Below are 18,544 nucleotides of genomic sequence, written 5' to 3'. Positions count from 1 at the left end.
AACCTTGTATAACTTAATCTAGTACAAACATATGACATGATTCCACTTTTTGTATTCGTTTGCATCACCTTCAATAAGGGACTTAATTGAAGGTGAATCTCAAATTCCAATGATTTGGCTAATCATTATTGTGGCTCATTTCACACAAGTAAATGAACCTATCCGAACTGTCTGTCTGTCGATGGTGATGGGAGAGCTGGCCTCAGTTTCATGCTAGGCATCGCGCTAGCACTTACTCCTCCCTCAACGGTCCGTGCTGCATTTTGTTGCCGGTATTCACACATTTCGTCAGTAGTAGTCAGTATAATTCTCGATTATCAGAAGGTATAACGGTAATTGTTTTTGGAAAGCTGCAAAACAGTGTCGACTTTTCATGGTCTGCTAAACATTTCGAAGTGACAATTTGTGTAGCAGATAAAAATAGGTTTTAAAAAAATAAAAAGATTAGGTCTCGATGTTTTGCCAAGGCTGCACTGCAGCATCTACTCACAGGTATTATCCCACCACTGGACAGCACGGGGGATTTGACCTGCTTCGTTTCCGACCTGGGCCGGTTCACCCCTCCTTAGACAACCTGGTGGTCCCAGGCTCCCCTAGGAACACCATATCGATACCGAACTTAGCATGGACACCCGTTCGACATAGCGTACTGCAGCCCAGAGCTCCTCAGCTCACTTGATCCACCAACCTCAGCCTCCCAGTGACTTGGATTACAGGCACATGCCACTGCACCCGGCGAGATATTCAGCTGCAGGTAAAGGTGATAGAGGTAGGAGTGTGTGACATAATTACGAAGGATGGTTGTAGGCTAAAGGCCTTTGCATGGGAAAAACTAAGAAGTGCTGCTTCTATAAAGCTAGTGCATACACTGTCATTGGATGTCCAGTTGGTCCCTTGGTAGGTTTAGGTTGATTTGAAGATATTGGTACATATGCAGAAACACACAAGAAATGTGATGTCATGCAAAAACAGGTAAAATATATATAATCTGCCTAAATATATCATCAAAGGTGTATCATCAAAAGTTGTACACAACAAATAGGCAAAACACCAAATCAATAGATATGCATATCAAATGCCTTTAGTGATGGTGAATGTAATTTGCCTAGTTTGAGAGCTCTTTCCCAATGCAATTATGCAGTCTAAAATATGCACAGTGTGATTTCAATTGTTTTCTGATTATTGTCAAATATATGAATTATTATATTTGAAATTATGTAACAACATTCCAACCTTGTATAACTTAATCTAGTACAAACATATGACATGATTCCACTTTTTGTATTCGTTTGCATCACCTTCAATAAGGGACTTAATTGAAGGTGAATCTCAAATTCCAATGATTTGGCTAATCATTATTGTGGCTCATTTCACACAAGTAAATGAACCTATCCGAACTGTCTGTCTGTCGATGGTGATGGGAGAGCTGGCCTCAGTTTCATGCTAGGCATCGCGCTAGCACTTACTCCTCCCTCAACGGTCCGTGCTGCATTTTGTTACCGGTATCCACACATCTCGTCAGTAGTAGTCAGTATAATTCTCGATTATCAGAAGGTATAACGTAATTGTTTTTGGAAAGCTGCAAAACAGTGTCGACTTTTCATGGTCTGCTAAACATTTCGAAGTGACAATTTGTGTAGCAGATAAAAATAGGTTTTAAAAAAATAAAAAGATTAGGTCTCGATGTTTTGCCAAGGCTGCACTGCAGCATCTACTCACAGGTATTATCCCACTACTGGACAGCACGGGGGATTTGACCTGCTTCGTTTCCGACCTGGGCCGGTTCACCCCTCCTTAGACAACCTGGTGGTCCCAGGCTCCCCCAGGAACACCATATCGATACCGAACTTAGCGTGGACACCCGTTCGACATAGCGTGCTGCAGCCCAGAGCTCCTCAGCTCACTTGATCCACCAACCTCAGCCTCCCAGTGACTTGGATTACAGGCACATGCCAACGCACCCGGCGAGATATTCAGCAGCAGGTAAAGGTGATAGAGGTAGGAGTGTGTGACATAATTACGAAGGATGGTTGTTGGCTAAAGGCCTTTGCATGGTATAAACTAAGAAGTGCTGCTTCTATAAAGCTAGTGCATACACTGTCATTGGATGTCCAGTTGGTCCCTTGGTAGGTTTTGGTTTGATTTGAAGATATTGGTACATATGCAGAAACACACAAGAAATGTGATGTCATGCAAAAACAGGTAAAATATATATAATCTGCCTAAATATATCATCAAAGGTGTATCATCAAAAGTTGTACACAACAAATAGGCAAAACACCAAATCAATAGATATGCATATCAAATGCCTTTAGTGATGGTGAATGTAATTTGGCTAGTTTGAGAGCTCTTTCCCAATGCAATTATGCAGTCTAAAATATGCACAGTGTGATTTCAATTGTTTTCTGATTATTGTCAAATATATGAATTATTATATTTGAAATTATGTAACAACATTCCAACCTTGTATAACTTAATCTAGTACAAACATATGACATGATTCCACTTTTTGTATTCGTTTGCATCACCTTCAATAAGGGACTTAATTGAAGGTGAATCTCAAATCCCAATGATTTGGCTAATCATTATTGTGGCTCATTTCACACAAGTAAATGAACCTATCCGAACTGTCTGTCTGTCGATGGTGATGGGAGAGCTGGCCTCAGTTTCATGCTAGGCATCGCGCTAGCACTTACTCCTCCCTCAACGGTCCGTGCTGCATTTTGTTGCCGGTATTCACACATTTCGTCAGTAGTAGTCAGTATAATTCTCGATTATCAGAAGGTATAACGGTAATTGTTTTTGGAAAGCTGCAAAACAGTGTCGACTTTTCATGGTCTGCTAAACATTTCGAAGTGACAATTTGTGTAGCAGATAAAAATAGGTTTTTAAAAAATGAAAAGATTAGGTCTCGATGTTTTGCCAAGGCTGCACTGCAGCATCTACTCACAGGTATTATCCCACCACTGGACAGCACGGGGGATTTGACCTGCTTCGTTTCCGACCTGGGCCGGTTCACCCCTCCTTAGACAACCTGGTGGTCCCAGGCTCCCCTAGGAACACCATATCGATACCGAACTTAGCATGGACACCCGTTCGATATAGCGTGCTGCAGCCCAGAGCTCCTCAGCTCACTTGATCCACCAACCTCAGCCTCCCAGTGACTTGGATTACAGGCACATGCCACTGCACCCGGCGAGATATTCAGCTGCAGGTAAAGGTGATAGAGGTAGGAGTGTGTGACATAATTACGAAGGATGGTTGTAGGCTAAAGGCCTTTGCATGGGAAAAACTAAGAAGTGCTGCTTCTATAAAGCTAGTGCATACACTGTCATTGGATGTCCAGTTGGTCCCTTGGTAGGTTTTGGTTTGATTTGAAGATATTGGTACATATGCAGAAACACACAAGAAATGTGATGTCATGCAAAAACAGGTAAAATATATATAATCTGCCTAAATATATCATCAAAGGTGTATCATCAAAAGTTGTACACAACAAATAGGGAAAACACCAAATCAATAGATATGCATATCAAATGCCTTTAGTGATGGTGAATGTAATTTGCCTAGTTTGAGAGCTCTTTCCCAATGCAATTATGCAGTCTAAAATATGCACAGTGTGATTTCAATTGTTTTCTGATTATTGTCAAATATATGAATTATTATATTTGAAATTATGTAACAACATTCCAACCTTGTATAACTTAATCTAGTACAAACATATGACATGATTCCACTTTTTGTATTCGTTTGCATCACCTTCAATAAGGGACTTAATTGAAGGTGAATCTCAAATTCCAATGATTTGGCTAATCATTATTGTGGCTCATTTCACACAAGTAAATGAACCTATCCGAACTGTCTGTCTGTCGATGGTGATGGGAGAGCTGGCCTCAGTTTCATGCTAGGCATCGCGCTAGCACTTACTCCTCCCTCAACGGTCCGTGCTGCATTTTGTTACCGGTATCCACACATCTCGTCAGTAGTAGTCAGTATAATTCTCGATTATCAGAAGGTATAACGTAATTGTTTTTGGAAAGCTGCAAAACAGTGTCGACTTTTCATGGTCTGCTAAACATTTCGAAGTGACAATTTGTGTAGCAGATAAAAATAGGTTTTAAAAAAATAAAAAGATTAGGTCTCGATGTTTTGCCAAGGCTGCACTGCAGCATCTACTCACAGGTATTATCCCACTACTGGACAGCACGGGGGATTTGACCTGCTTCGTTTCCGACCTGGGCCGGTTCACCCCTCCTTAGACAACCTGGTGGTCCCAGGCTCCCCCTAGGAACACCATATCGATACCGAACTTAGCGTGGACACCCGTTCGACATAGCGTGCTGCAGCCCAGAGCTCCTCAGCTCACTTGATCCACCAACCTCAGCCTCCCAGTGACTTGGATTACAGGCACATGCCAACGCACCCGGCGAGATATTCAGCAGCAGGTAAAGGTGATAGAGGTAGGAGTGTGTGACATAATTACGAAGGATGGTTGTTGGCTAAAGGCCTTTGCATGGTATAAACTAAGAAGTGCTGCTTCTATAAAGCTAGTGCATACACTGTCATTGGATGTCCAGTTGGTCCCTTGGTAGGTTTTGGTTTGATTTGAAGATATTGGTACATATGCAGAAACACACAAGAAATGTGATGTCATGCAAAAACAGGTAAAATATATATAATCTGCCTAAATATATCATCAAAGGTGTATCATCAAAAGTTGTACACAACAAATAGGCAAAACACCAAATCAATAGATATGCATATCAAATGCCTTTAGTGATGGTGAATGTAATTTGGCTAGTTTGAGAGCTCTTTCCCAATGCAATTATGCAGTCTAAAATATGCACAGTGTGATTTCAATTGTTTTCTGATTATTGTCAAATATATGAATTATTATATTTGAAATTATGTAACAACATTCCAACCTTGTATAACTTAATCTAGTACAAACATATGACATGATTCCACTTTTTGTATTCGTTTGCATCACCTTCAATAAGGGACTTAATTGAAGGTGAATCTCAAATTCCAATGATTTGGCTAATCATTATTGTGGCTCATTTCACACAAGTAAATGAACCTATCCGAACTGTCTGTCTGTCGATGGTGATGGGAGAGCTGGCCTCAGTTTCATGCTAGGCATCGCGCTAGCACTTACTCCTCCCTCAACGGTCCGTGCTGCATTTTGTTGCCGGTATTCACACATTTCGTCAGTAGTAGTCAGTATAATTCTCGATTATCAGAAGGTATAACGTAATTGTTTTTGGAAAGCTGCAAAACAGTGTCGACTTTTCATGGTCTGCTAAACATTTCGAAGTGACAATTTGTGTAGCAGATAAAAATAGGTTTTAAAAAAATAAAAAGATTAGGTCTCGATGTTTTGCCAAGGCTGCACTGCAGCATCTACTCACAGGTATTATCCCACTACTGGACAGCACGGGGGATTTGACCTGCTTCGTTTCCGACCTGGGCCGGTTCACCCCTCCTTAGACAACCTGGTGGTCCCAGGCTCCCCCTAGGAACACCATATCGATACCGAACTTAGCGTGGACACCCGTTCGACATAGCGTGCTGCAGCCCAGAGCTCCTCAGCTCACTTGATCCACCAACCTCAGCCTCCCAGTGACTTGGATTACAGGCACATGCCAACGCACCCGGCGAGATATTCAGCAGCAGGTAAAGGTGATAGAGGTAGGAGTGTGTGACATAATTACGAAGGATGGTTGTTGGCTAAAGGCCTTTGCATGGTATAAACTAAGAAGTGCTGCTTCTATAAAGCTAGTGCATACACTGTCATTGGATGTCCAGTTGGTCCCTTGGTAGGTTTTGGTTTGATTTGAAGATATTGGTACATATGCAGAAACACACAAGAAATGTGATGTCATGCAAAAACAGGTAAAATATATATAATCTGCCTAAATATATCATCAAAGGTGTATCATCAAAAGTTGTACACAACAAATAGGCAAAACACCAAATCAATAGATATGCATATCAAATGCCTTTAGTGATGGTGAATGTAATTTGGCTAGTTTGAGAGCTCTTTCCCAATGCAATTATGCAGTCTAAAATATGCACAGTGTGATTTCAATTGTTTTCTGATTATTGTCAAATATATGAATTATTATATTTGAAATTATGTAACAACATTCCAACCTTGTATAACTTAATCTAGTACAAACATATGACATGATTCCACTTTTTGTATTCGTTTGCATCACCTTCAATAAGGGATTTAATTGAAGGTGAATCTCAAATTCCAATGATTTGGCTAATCATTATTGTGGCTCATTTCACACAAGTAAATGAACCTATCCGAACTGTCTGTCTGTCGATGGTGATGGGAGAGCTGGCCTCAGTTTCATGCTAGGCATCGCGCTAGCACTTACTCCTCCCTCAACGGTCCGTGCTGCATTTTGTTGCCGGTATTCACACATTTCGTCAGTAGTAGTCAGTATAATTCTCGATTATCAGAAGGTATAACGGTAATTGTTTTTGGAAAGCTGCAAAACAGTGTCGACTTTTCATGGTCTGCTAAACATTTCGAAGTGACAATTTGTGTAGCAGATAAAAATAGGTTTTTAAAAAATGAAAAGATTAGGTCTCAATGTTTTGCCAAGGCTGCACTGCAGCATCTACTCACAGGTATTATCCCACCACTGGACAGCACGGGGGATTTGACCTGCTTCGTTTCCGACCTGGGCCGGTTCACCCCTCCTTAGACAACCTGGTGGTCCCAGGCTCCCCTAGGAACACCATATCGATACCGAACTTAGCATGGACACCCGTTCAACATAGCGTGCTGCAGCCCAGAGCTCCTCAGCTCACTTGATCCACCAACCTCAGCCTCCCAGTGACTTGGATTACAGGCACATGCCACTGCACCCGGCGAGATATTCAGCTGCAGGTAAAGGTGATAGAGGTAGGAGTGTGTGACATAATTACAAAGGATGGTTGTAGGCTAAAGGCCTTTGCATGGGAAAAACTAAGAAGTGCTGCTTCTATAAAGCTAGTGCATACACTGTCATTGGATGTCCAGTTGGTCCCTTGGTAGGTTTAGGTTGATTTGAAGATATTGGTACATATGCAGAAACACACAATAAATGTGATGTCATGCAAAAACAGGTAAAATATATATAATCTGCCTAAATATATCATCAAAGGTGTATCATCAAAAGTTGTACACAACAAATAGGCAAAACACCAAATCAATAGATATGCATATCAAATGCCTTTAGTGATGGTGAATGTAATTTGGCTAGTTTGAGAGCTCTTTCCCAATGCAATTATGCAGTCTAAAATATGCACAGTGTGATTTCAATTGTTTTCTGATTATTGTCAAATATATGAATTATTATATTTGAAATTATGTAACAACATTCCAACCTTGTATAACTTAATCTAGTACAAACATATGACATGATTCCACTTTTTGTATTCGTTTGCATCACCTTCAATAAGGGACTTAATTGAAGGTGAATCTCAAATCCCAATGATTTGGCTAATCATTATTGTGGCTCATTTCACACAAGTAAATGAACCTATCCGAACTGTCTGTCTGTCGATGGTGATGGGAGAGCTGGCCTCAGTTTCATGCTAGGCATCGCGCTAGCACTTACTCCTCCCTCAACGGTCCGTGCTGCATTTTGTTGCCGGTATTCACACATCTCGTCAGTAGTAGTCAGTATAATTCTCGATTATCAGAAGGTATAACGGTAATTGTTTTTGGAAAGCTGCAAAACAGTGTCGACTTTTCATGGTCTGCTAAACATTTCGAAGTGACAATTTGTGTAGCAGATAAAAATAGGTTTTTAAAAAATGAAAAGATTAGGTCTCGATGTTTTGCCAAGGCTGCACTGCAGCATCTACTCACAGGTATTATCCCACCACTGGACAGCACGGGGGATTTGACCTGCTTCGTTTCCGACCTGGACCGGTTCACCCCTCCTTAGACAACCTGGTGGTCCCAGGCTCCCCTAGGAACACCATATCGATACCGAACTTAGCATGGACACCCGTTCGACATAGCGTGCTGCAGCCCAGAGCTCCTCAGCTCACTTGATCCACCAACCTCAGCCTCCCAGTGACTTGGATTACAGGCACATGCCACTGCACCCGGCGAGATATTCAGCTGCAGGTAAAGGTGATAGAGGTAGGAGTGTGTGACATAATTACGAAGGATGGTTGTAGGCTAAAGGCCTTTGCATGGGAAAAACTAAGAAGTGCTGCTTCTATAAAGCTAGTGCATACACTGTCATTGGATGTCCAGTTGGTCCCTTGGTAGGTTTTGGTTTGATTTGAAGATATTGGTACATATGCAGAAACACACAAGAAATGTGATGTCATGCAAAAACAGGTAAAATATATATAATCTGCCTAAATATATCATCAAAGGTGTATCATCAAAAGTTGTACACAACAAATAGGGAAAACACCAAATCAATAGATATGCATATCAAATGCCTTTAGTGATGGTGAATGTAATTTGCCTAGTTTGAGAGCTCTTTCCCAATGCAATTATGCAGTCTAAAATATGCACAGTGTGATTTCAATTGTTTTCTGATTATTGTCAAATATATGAATTATTATATTTGAAATTATGTAACAACATTCCAACCTTGTATAACTTAATCTAGTACAAACATATGACATGATTCCACTTTTTGTATTCGTTTGCATCACCTTCAATAAGGGACTTAATTGAAGGTGAATCTCAAATTCCAATGATTTGGCTAATCATTATTGTGGCTCATTTCACACAAGTAAATGAACCTATCCGAACTGTCTGTCTGTCGATGGTGATGGGAGAGCTGGCCTCAGTTTCATGCTAGGCATCGCGCTAGCACTTACTCCTCCCTCAACGGTCCGTGCTGCATTTTGTTACCGGTATCCACACATCTCGTCAGTAGTAGTCAGTATAATTCTCGATTATCAGAAGGTATAACGTAATTGTTTTTGGAAAGCTGCAAAACAGTGTCGACTTTTCATGGTCTGCTAAACATTTCGAAGTGACAATTTGTGTAGCAGATAAAAATAGGTTTTTAAAAAATGAAAAGATTAGGTCTCGATGTTTTGCCAAGGCTGCACTGCAGCATCTACTCACAGGTATTATCCCACCACTGGACAGCACGGGGGATTTGACCTGCTTCGTTTCCGACCTGGGCCGGTTCACCCCTCCTTAGACAACCTGGTGGTCCCAGGCTCCCCTAGGAACACCATATCGATACCGAACTTAGCGTGGACACCCGTTCGACATAGCATGCTGCAGCCCAGAGCTCCTCAGCTCACTTGATCCACCAACCTCAGCCTCCCAGTGACTTGGATTACAGGCACATGCCACTGCACCCGGCGAGATATTCAGCTGCAGGTAAAGGTGATAGAGGTAGGAGTGTGTGACATAATTACGAAGGATGGTTGTAGGCTAAAGGCCTTTGCATGGGAAAAACTAAGAAGTGCTGCTTCTATAAAGCTAGTGCATACACTGTCATTGGATGTCCAGTTGGTCCCTTGGTAGGTTTAGGTTGATTTGAAGATATTGGTACATATGCAGAAACACACAATAAATGTGATGTCATGCAAAAACAGGTAAAATATATATAATCTGCCTAAATATATCATCAAAGGTGTATCATCAAAAGTTGTACACAACAAATAGGCAAAACACCAAATCAATAGATATGCATATCAAATGCCTTTAGTGATGGTGAATGTAATTTGCCTAGTTTGAGAGCTCTTTCCCAATGCAATTATGCAGTCTAAAATATGCACAGTGTGATTTCAATTGTTTTCTGATTATTGTCAAATATATGAATTATTATATTTAAAATTATGTAACAACATTCCAACCTTGTATAACTTAATCTAGTACAAACATATGACATGATTCCACTTTTTGTATTCGTTTGCATCACCTTCAATAAGGGACTTAATTGAAGGTGAATCTCAAATTCCAATGATTTGGCTAATCATTATTGTGGCTCATTTCACACAGGTAAATGAACCTATCCGAACTGTCTGTCTGTCGATGGTGATGGGAGAGCTGGCCTCAGTTTCATGCTAAGCATCGCGCTAGCACTTACTCCTCCCTCAACGGTCCGTGCTGCATTTTGTTGCCGGTATTCACACATTTCGTCAGTAGTAGTCAGTATAATTCTCGATTATCAGAAGGTATAACGGTAATTGTTTTTGGAAAGCTGCAAAACAGTGTCGACTTTTCATGGTCTGCTAAACATTTCGAAGTGACAATTCGTGTAGCAGATAAAAATAGGTTTTAAAAAAATATATACCTGGGCCGGTTCACCCCTCCTTAGACAACCTAGGGGTCCCGGGCTCCCCCAGGAACACCATATCGATAACGAACTTAGCGTGGACACCCGTTCGACATAGCGTGCTGCAGCCCAGAGCTCCTCAGCTCACTTGATCCACCAACCTCAGCCTCCCAGTGACTTGGACTACAGGCACATGACACTGCACCCGGCGAGATGTTCAGCTGGACATAAAGGTAATAAAGTGAGTAAGTAGCCCAGTCTGTAGCGTCATTTCGAAGAAGGGGTGTAGGCTACAGTCCTTTGTAATGTCAATGGAAATAACTAAAACCTTTAACTACATTTGATTCGTTTTTCAATGAAAGTCAGAGTAGATAACAGAAAATCTCTGACGGTCATTTGATGATGTTTCTAGAAGACAAAAGTAGTCTAGCCTGGGCCTATCAGTACTGCTGGCTAGGTTGTAAAAAAAATACTTAGAAAAAGTTTTCTGGTAATTTAAAATCTGCGAAGGCAAAAAACAAACAAACATGTATATACACAAAACCAATGGATATGTTGACTTCCTGCACATCACAATGGATATAATAAATACCAAACGTGTCATTCACACGTCAACCATGCTTTGCTTAATTGATGTCTGCATCCATACTGCATGCACTAAAAAAAAAGGTGTGTAAAAAAAGATACTAAAAGATGAGATTGAAGTACTATGAAGTAATCTTCAAGCACACTGTGCTATCATAGATTCACATCAGCTGTAAAAAAAAATAAAAAAATGTATATCATGTATCATGTATAATGTCCTCTGTTACTCAATCAATAAGGTCCATAGACAGTTTGCAAGGGGTCATTCGTCCAGGACCAGGCTGAAGCTCAATACCAGATGCTTCTTCTATACAGACAACAAAACAACACACATGGTTCCTCCTGGTTGTGTAGACGATGACTGTGGCAACCATGATGGTCAGTGCCATAAAGAGCATGATGTGACTGATGTGCAACTCAACAACATTGCTGGTGCCTGGACAATGTGAAGTGATTAAACAAAACCATTTGAATTAGTTTATTAGAAAGTAAAGGTTGTATCACACAGCCGCCATTAGAGGTTGCTGAAGATCAACATCCATTAACCAAAAACGTACAAATCTTACAAATATGTACCCTGCACAGGAGGCTGCTGAGGGAAGAGTACGGCTCATAATAATGGCTGGAATGGAGTGAATGGAATGCTATCAAACACATGGAAACCACACCGCCTGTGGTATCCTGCTATCAAAGTGTAATAGGTTGGAAGTGCCTCTATGGAGAGCAATAGTAATGGTGTCTTTTTGTAGGCACTAACCTCGCCATGGTTCGTTGGACAAAGCTATGTGTAAATGAATGGAGCTTTTGTAAGGTTTTTGGATAAACGCAGAAAATGTGGTCTGTGGTAAACACAGGCGTAGAAGATTTTTGTTCTATGAGATTATCTTCATCAGTCAACATCCCTTTTTGTGAATTTTGAAGCATGTATGTAATAAAAAAAAGCACATAAAGGCATCATAATTCATGAAGGTCATGTTAACTGACTGACCAAACATATAAGATTTCCTAAACCTGTGCTAATCTCATACAAAATTTTCGTCTTTTATCCCAAAACCCTATTCTTTACCCATTAATTTTACCCATAGGAATGGCTGTACGAACCAGAGGTAACTCTGTTTCTGGTTTTTAGGGCAGTCTAAATTCATTGTTGGTGTGCTCTGATTGCTTGCGGGCATGAATGGAGAATAAATCTCCCCATTTCCTACAAAATGGCTGAGCAATTAATATGTGCATTTCCTGCCAGAGGAGGAACTAATACATGCACTGATCACTTGTCTTTTCTTACTAGCACTGATTTATCAGATAGCTGCTGTAATGAGGATTTTTTTTTAACTTGCAATGACTGCAATATGTGGTTATTTTATCTACCTTAATTGAATGCACTGCCGCCATGACTGTAAATCGCGATGGATATTTGTATGCTCAATACTTTATAGTGAGAAACTTGCTGTGCTGAGACTCTGACAGAGGAGAGTCAGATTAAGAGGACAATGGTTGAAATAGCTGTTTTAGGGCTGATTGGGTCCCTTTAGTATCTGCTAAATATTGTATACATTTTTTGATAAGTAGACATTTTTGTTGTGACATTCTATGGATAAAGTTACTCCATTTATGTGAAAAACATACTGGTGAAATCTGTAAAGTATAATCTAAATGAAAAATAATGATCTGATATTGCTATTGTCAGGTGTCAGGTTCAAAGTTTAGGTTCAATGTTAGCTATCTAGCTAACATTAGGGTATAACTACTGTTTACCGGCCTCAGTCTGTAGCGAGTTTAAAACCGCAACATTCTGGCACTTTCTTTATTCTGAAGAATGGTGCGTGCGCTTGGCCAGAACATGCTGTTTCTCCTACTACCACAGTACAACAGCGCCATCTATTGACTTGATGGAATACTAACGCTAAAGCATGTATAATATACCATTTAGATGAATTTAGACAAATACATAAACAAATTGACTTAAAAACTATCCCCTCCTCTTTTTGATGACTCCTGGCATCTATTTGTCTGTCTATAGTCAATGTCTAGCATGTCCAGACAAGTGGTGTTCCTTCGTGCCAGTAATCTCCTTGTAAAACTGGATAAGTCATCATGTAACTGTTTGTTACTGTTTGTTTTCTGTTTTTGTCTTAGTGTTGTTTGTTTGGAGTGTCCTGGTGCACTGGCAAGTCATTTACAGGTAACAGGAGATTCCGGTGCAGCACACAAAGAGCTTTGTCTCCAGACTCTGACTAGATATTATACACTGGATCCTCTCTAATTCGCTCCACAACTCTGTGTACTGTCTTCTCCCAGTAAGCACAGAGTTTCCCGGGGCCACCTCTTTCCGATTGGTTCCTCACAAGGACTCGCTCACCCGGCTGTAGAGTTGCACCTTTGACCCCTTTGTCGTAGTACTTCTTCCCTTAAGCTGAGGACTTTTGACTGTTCTCAGAAGCAATTTTGTATGCATCTTTCATCTTTGTTGCCCACTTATCTGCAAATGTCTGTTGGGTTCTTGTCACTGTTTCGAGGTTGAAAAGTAGGTCGATAGGAAGGCTCTGCCATACAGGAGGCCTTGTACAGTTATAGGCATGGACGATGTTTGGTAGATGGTCTTCCCACTCTGTCATCTTCTCTTCTTGCATAGCACGGAGCTTCTGCAGGAGTGTTCTATTCATCCTTTCCAGACGGTTCCCTTGTGGATGGTATGGGGTAGTTTGAGAGTGTGAGATCCCTGCAAGCTGCTGGAGTCTCTCTGGAACAGGTTGTTCTCAAACTCTCGCCCTTGCTCGTGGTGAAGCTTACTAGGTTAGCCAAACCGAGGAATGACGTCTTGGAATATCTTCTCGGCTGCAGTTTTCCTGACTTGTTCTTCGTTGGGTAGGCCTGTGCAACGCATGTTAAATGATCGACCAGTACAATAATTTATTCATAGCCTCCTTTGCTTGGCTCAAGGTTCATGTAGTCGACGGAGAGAAGCTCAAAGGGTGGTGATAGAACCCATAAGTGCTTTCCCTGGAACACAGGGACGTTTCTGCTTGATACACTGTCTGATCACATAGTCTTCTTCGTTATGCTGCATGAATGGCCAATAAAATCTTTTCCTGACTAGATTAATCACTTTGTCTGCTCCGACGTGGCCAATGTCGCCATGTAAGTTTTTCAGCACCACTGATTTCAGCTTGCTGGGTAGTACAACTTGCTTTCGTTGTCCAGCCTGTCTGTACAAAATGTCATTTTCCATGACCAGCTTGTTCCACTCATGGACTAGTCTCCTTATTTCTGGTCTCAAGAGCTTTTTCTCTTTCTCATTTGGATTCCATCTTTTGTTTTTCAGCGAGATGATTTCTCTGATTGCAGCATCCTCGTTCTGTGCAGCCTATCCTCTGGTGTGATGGCAGGCACGCCTTTAGGTGACACACCACCCTCTCTAGAGTTGACTTGTAGCGCAGCCACCCATGGAACAACCACATTTTTCACTGCCCAGCTTTCTTTCCATACCGCTGAGATTACTTCTGGTGGCATATATTGTGTATTCACGCATGTGGTTGGGGAGAATGACAAGATAACGAGACGGTGTGTCAGCGTCTGCATTCACTTATCCATGCCTGTTTTTCAGGTCGAAGTGGAAGTTGGCCAACTCCCCGACCAAACCGTGACCTACTGCGTTGAGTCTAGTTGTGCTCAGAACATAGGTTAAAGGGTTGTTGTCTGTGTATACAGTAAAGGTGGATGCATAGTATAGATAGTCTCTAACTGTCACAGATCACCAATTTAAGTGCTAAAAACTCAAGTTAGCCAGAGTGGAGGTGGTACTTTTTCTCTTCTGGAGTTAGCGTTCTAGACCCATTCTCGATTATACGTAGTCTCCCGTTCTGATGTTGGTAAAGGAAAGCCCCTAGACTGTCATTGGAAGCGTCAGTATGTAGCACAAATGGTAAGTCACAGTCTGGGTATGCTAGTATGAGTGGATTGGTTAGCATGTCCACCAACTTGGCTACGATGGATCTCTGTGCAGCCATCCACTGGGCTGGTGTCTTGGGATGTCATTGTACATTGCTAACCTTTTTGGCCTGGGTTTTTCCTCTGGTTGACATGGCAGTTTTCCCCTTTTCTTTCTTCTGATGGACTTTGTAGCAGCTCAAATATGGGTTTGGCCATCCTGGAGAAATCTTGGTCTGTAGTAGCCGAAGAATCCCAGCAGTGTTCTGACCTCTCTAACTGTCTGTGGCTCCTTCTCCTTTATCCGCAACACTGCTCCCTTGGATTCCCCTCCGGACCTGCTTACCCTGTCCCAACCCCTCTCGCCTCAGCACCTGGTTTCCTGCAACCCGCCTGAGCTTCCCCTGGCCTGCACTCGATCTTCCCCCTGTGTTTCAATAAATACCTTGGTTACTTCAGCCCAGTCACTTCACCTGTCTGCTCTTGGGTTTCCCTGTTACACTCTGCGTAGCAACTCCTCCTATGCACCTTGACGCCTTTCCTAGGTTGTGACTGACATGTGTATGTGTATTTGTTGTGTCTGTAGGTCCTTGGTGAGGATGCAGTGACGTATGCCTCAGTTATGCCCTCTTTTGCCAGAGGGAGAGAACCAGAGAGGAACCCTGGCGACCCCAGCTCCCTCTGTCACTGTCAATTAAACTCATGGACCCAAAATGTCACGTTAAATTTTTTCAGTTTATGACTTTCTTTCAATACTTTCTGTATCCTGCACCCAAAAGTAAGTATCAGTGTACAATATGTGGGTTTGTTTTCCTTTTTAGATGTGTGCTCATAGACCACCACCACACACTTTAAAGATGAGTTAGCAGCACCTAGCAGAGCAAAGGCTAGACGAAGTGGTCCATGGGCCAAGGCGCGCGCGCACACACACACACACACACAATTCCATATTCTCAGTAACTCAAACAACCAACTTGTGCAATCCAAGTTCTCTTTTTAGTCAACACGACAGGATCATGCCGCATTATCCTTGATGACTTCTTGAATCACATTTACTGTGATCATTCATCCACAAACAAACTGATGTAGCCAGCAATTTAAGATACAGCGGTGGCAGGTAGCCTAGTAGTTAGGGTGTTGGACTAGTAACCAAATGATTGCTAGATCGAATCCCTGAGCTGACAAGGTAAAAATCTGTTGTTCTGCCCCTGAACAAGGCAGTTAACCCACTGTTCCTAGACCGTCATTGTACAGTGCCTTGTGAAAGTATTCGGCCCCCTTGAACTTTGCGACCTTTTGCCACATTTCAGGCCTCAAACATAAAGATATAAAACTGTATTTTTTTGTGAAGAATCAACAACAAGTGGGACACAATCATGAAGTGGAACGACATTTATTGGATATTTTAAACTTTTTTAACAAATCAAAAACTGAAAAATTGGGCGTGCAAAATTATTCAGCCCCTTTACTTTCAGTGCAGCAAACTCTCTCCAGAAGTTCAGTGAGGATCTCTAAATGATCCAATGTTGACCTAAATGACTAATGATGATAAAAACAATCCACCTGTGTGTAATCAAGTCTCCGTATAAATGCACCTGCACTGTGATAGTCTCAGAGGTCCGTTAAAAGCGCAGAGAGCATCATGAAGAACAAGAAACACACCAGGCAGGTCCGAGATACTGTTGTGAAGAAGTTTAAAGCCGGATTTGGATACAAAAAGATTTCCCAAGCTTTAAACATCCCAAGGAGCACTGTGCAAGCGATAATATTGAAATGGAAGGAGTATCAGACCACTGCAAATCTACCAAGACCTGGCCGTCCCTCTAAACTTTCAGCTCATACAAGGAGAAGACTGATCAGAGATGCAGCCAAGAGGCCCATGATCACTCTGGATGAACTGCAGAGATCTACAGCTGAGGTGGGAGACTCTGTCCATAGGACAACAATCAGTCGTATATTGCACAAATCTGGCCTTTATGGAAGAGTGGCAAGAAGAAAGCCATTTCTGAAAGATATCCATAAAAAGTGTTGTTTAAAGTTTGCCACAAGCCACCTGGGAGACACACCAAACATGTGGAAGAAGGTGCTCTGGTCAGATGAAACCAAAATTTAACTTTTTGGCAACAATGCAAAACGTTATGTTTGCCGTAAAAGCAACACAGCTCATCACCCTGAACACACCATCTCCACTGTCAAACATGGTGGTGGCAGCATCATGGTTTGGGCCTGCTTTTCTTCAGCAGGGACAGGGAAGATGGTTAAAATTGATGGGAAGATGGATGGAGCCAAATACAGGACCATTCTGGAAGAAAACCTGATGGAGTCTGCAAAAGACCTGAGACTGGGACGGAGATTTGTCTTCCAACAAGACAATGATCCAAAACATAAAGCAAAATCTACAATGGAATGGTTCAAAAATAAACATATCCAGGTGTTAGAATGGCCAAGTCAAAGTCCAGACCTGAATCCAATCGAGAATCTGTGGAAAGAACAGAAAACTGCTGTTCACAAATGCTCTCCATCCAACCTCACTGAGCTCGAGCTGTTTTGCAAGGAGGAATGGGGAAAAAATTCAGTCTCTCGATGTGCAAAACTGATAGAGACATACCCCAAGCGACTTACAGCTGTAATCGCAGCAAAAGGTGGCGCTACAAAGTATTAACTTAAGGGGGCTGAATAATTTTGCACGCCCAATTTTTCAGTTTTTGATTTGTTAAAAAAGTTTGAAATATCCAATAAATGTCGTTCCACATCATGATTGTGTCCCACTTGTTGTTGATTCTTCACAAAAAAATAGTTTTATATCTTTATGTTTGAAGCCTGAAATGTGGCAAAAGGTCGCAAAGTTCAAGGGGGCCGAATACTTTCGCAAGGCACTGTAAATAAGAATTTGTTATTAACTGGCTAGTTAAATAAATAAAATATAATACAGGTGTAGGATCTTAATTTGATCACTCTGTTACAGGTAATGTCTTGAGCAGCTGGAAATGCAAACTTGTCGTGTATTAGAGTTTTAAAAAGGCTTTTAAAGTTTGTAATTTACACTTAAAAATGTCAGACTTGATTTGCCCTAACTAAAATGTATCAACCCCTACAAACATGTCCTGTTGCTGCAGGGTTATGTTCCTGCTGTGAGAAGCTGGTCAAATTAAGATCCATATGCACCGTTTGCAGTTTTTGGTATGTCAACATCAGTGGCGGTCGGTGCCGTTTATGATGAGGGAGGACGCTCTTTTTAAAAAAAATTTTTTTAATGAGCATGGCCTTATTTCTATTACAGCATATTGGATGACTGTCATTCATATTTCATTTATTCAGCTAAATTGAACATTGATAGGTTTAGGCTACTACATCATACTAAACACTTTCCCTATACCCATCATGAGGTTGCTACAACCTAGCCTATGAATGAAAGAGAAATAGGTCACGTAGGTCAAGAGAAATCTGAGTAATCAAGGCGAAAAAACAGTGACACATTCAATACCGCCTTGCACACTCTTGCCTGCATGTAGCTGATCTAGGGTATAATCATTAGTTTAACAGTTGCAAGCAAGAGTTTCTATTGAACAAATTCCGGTATGTTTATTCTCGTTTCCTTACGTTTGCTTCCATTTAATAAACGTTTTTCAACAGAATCGGTTGAATGAATACACCCCTGCTCACACGCAAATACAGTTCACTTTCATAGCTGCCACGTACAAACAGCATGATCATTTGCTCATTGTATAATTCCTTCTTGCATTCTTGTGCTCTCCTCCTCTCAC

The 18,544-nt window shown here is 41.4% G+C and overlaps 9 non-coding genes across 9 annotated transcripts; all 9 read right to left on the bottom strand.

Moving 5' to 3' along the window:
• Positions 1-438: 438 nt before the first annotated feature.
• Positions 439-737, bottom strand: LOC149981516 (signal recognition particle RNA). Its single transcript, XR_016482863.1, has one exon.
• A 930-nt stretch (positions 738-1,667) lies between these two features.
• Positions 1,668-1,966, bottom strand: LOC149981515 (signal recognition particle RNA). Its single transcript, XR_016482924.1, has one exon.
• Positions 1,967-2,898: 932 nt separating this feature from the next.
• On the bottom strand, positions 2,899-3,197 carry LOC149981514 (signal recognition particle RNA). The gene has a single exon (XR_016482888.1).
• Positions 3,198-4,128: 931 nt separating this feature from the next.
• Positions 4,129-4,428, bottom strand: LOC149981513 (signal recognition particle RNA). The gene has a single exon (XR_016482825.1).
• A 931-nt stretch (positions 4,429-5,359) lies between these two features.
• Positions 5,360-5,659, bottom strand: LOC149981512 (signal recognition particle RNA). The gene has a single exon (XR_016482824.1).
• A 932-nt stretch (positions 5,660-6,591) lies between these two features.
• Positions 6,592-6,890, bottom strand: LOC149981511 (signal recognition particle RNA). The gene has a single exon (XR_016482972.1).
• A 931-nt stretch (positions 6,891-7,821) lies between these two features.
• LOC149981510 (signal recognition particle RNA) lies at positions 7,822-8,120 on the bottom strand. Its single transcript, XR_016482876.1, has one exon.
• Positions 8,121-9,051: 931 nt separating this feature from the next.
• LOC149981509 (signal recognition particle RNA) lies at positions 9,052-9,350 on the bottom strand. Its single transcript, XR_016482976.1, has one exon.
• Positions 9,351-10,169: 819 nt separating this feature from the next.
• On the bottom strand, positions 10,170-10,478 carry LOC149981508 (signal recognition particle RNA). Its single transcript, XR_016482915.1, has one exon.
• Positions 10,479-18,544: the final 8,066 nt, after the last annotated feature.

The sequence above is a fragment of the Oncorhynchus mykiss genome, chromosome 8 (genome assembly GCF_057628025.1).
Source record: "Oncorhynchus mykiss isolate SJ-2025 chromosome 8, ASM5762802v1, whole genome shotgun sequence".
NCBI classification, from domain to species: Eukaryota; Metazoa; Chordata; class Actinopteri; order Salmoniformes; family Salmonidae; genus Oncorhynchus; species Oncorhynchus mykiss.
The sequence above is the reverse complement of the archived record's forward strand: the minus strand, read 5'-3'. Positions and strand labels throughout refer to the sequence as shown.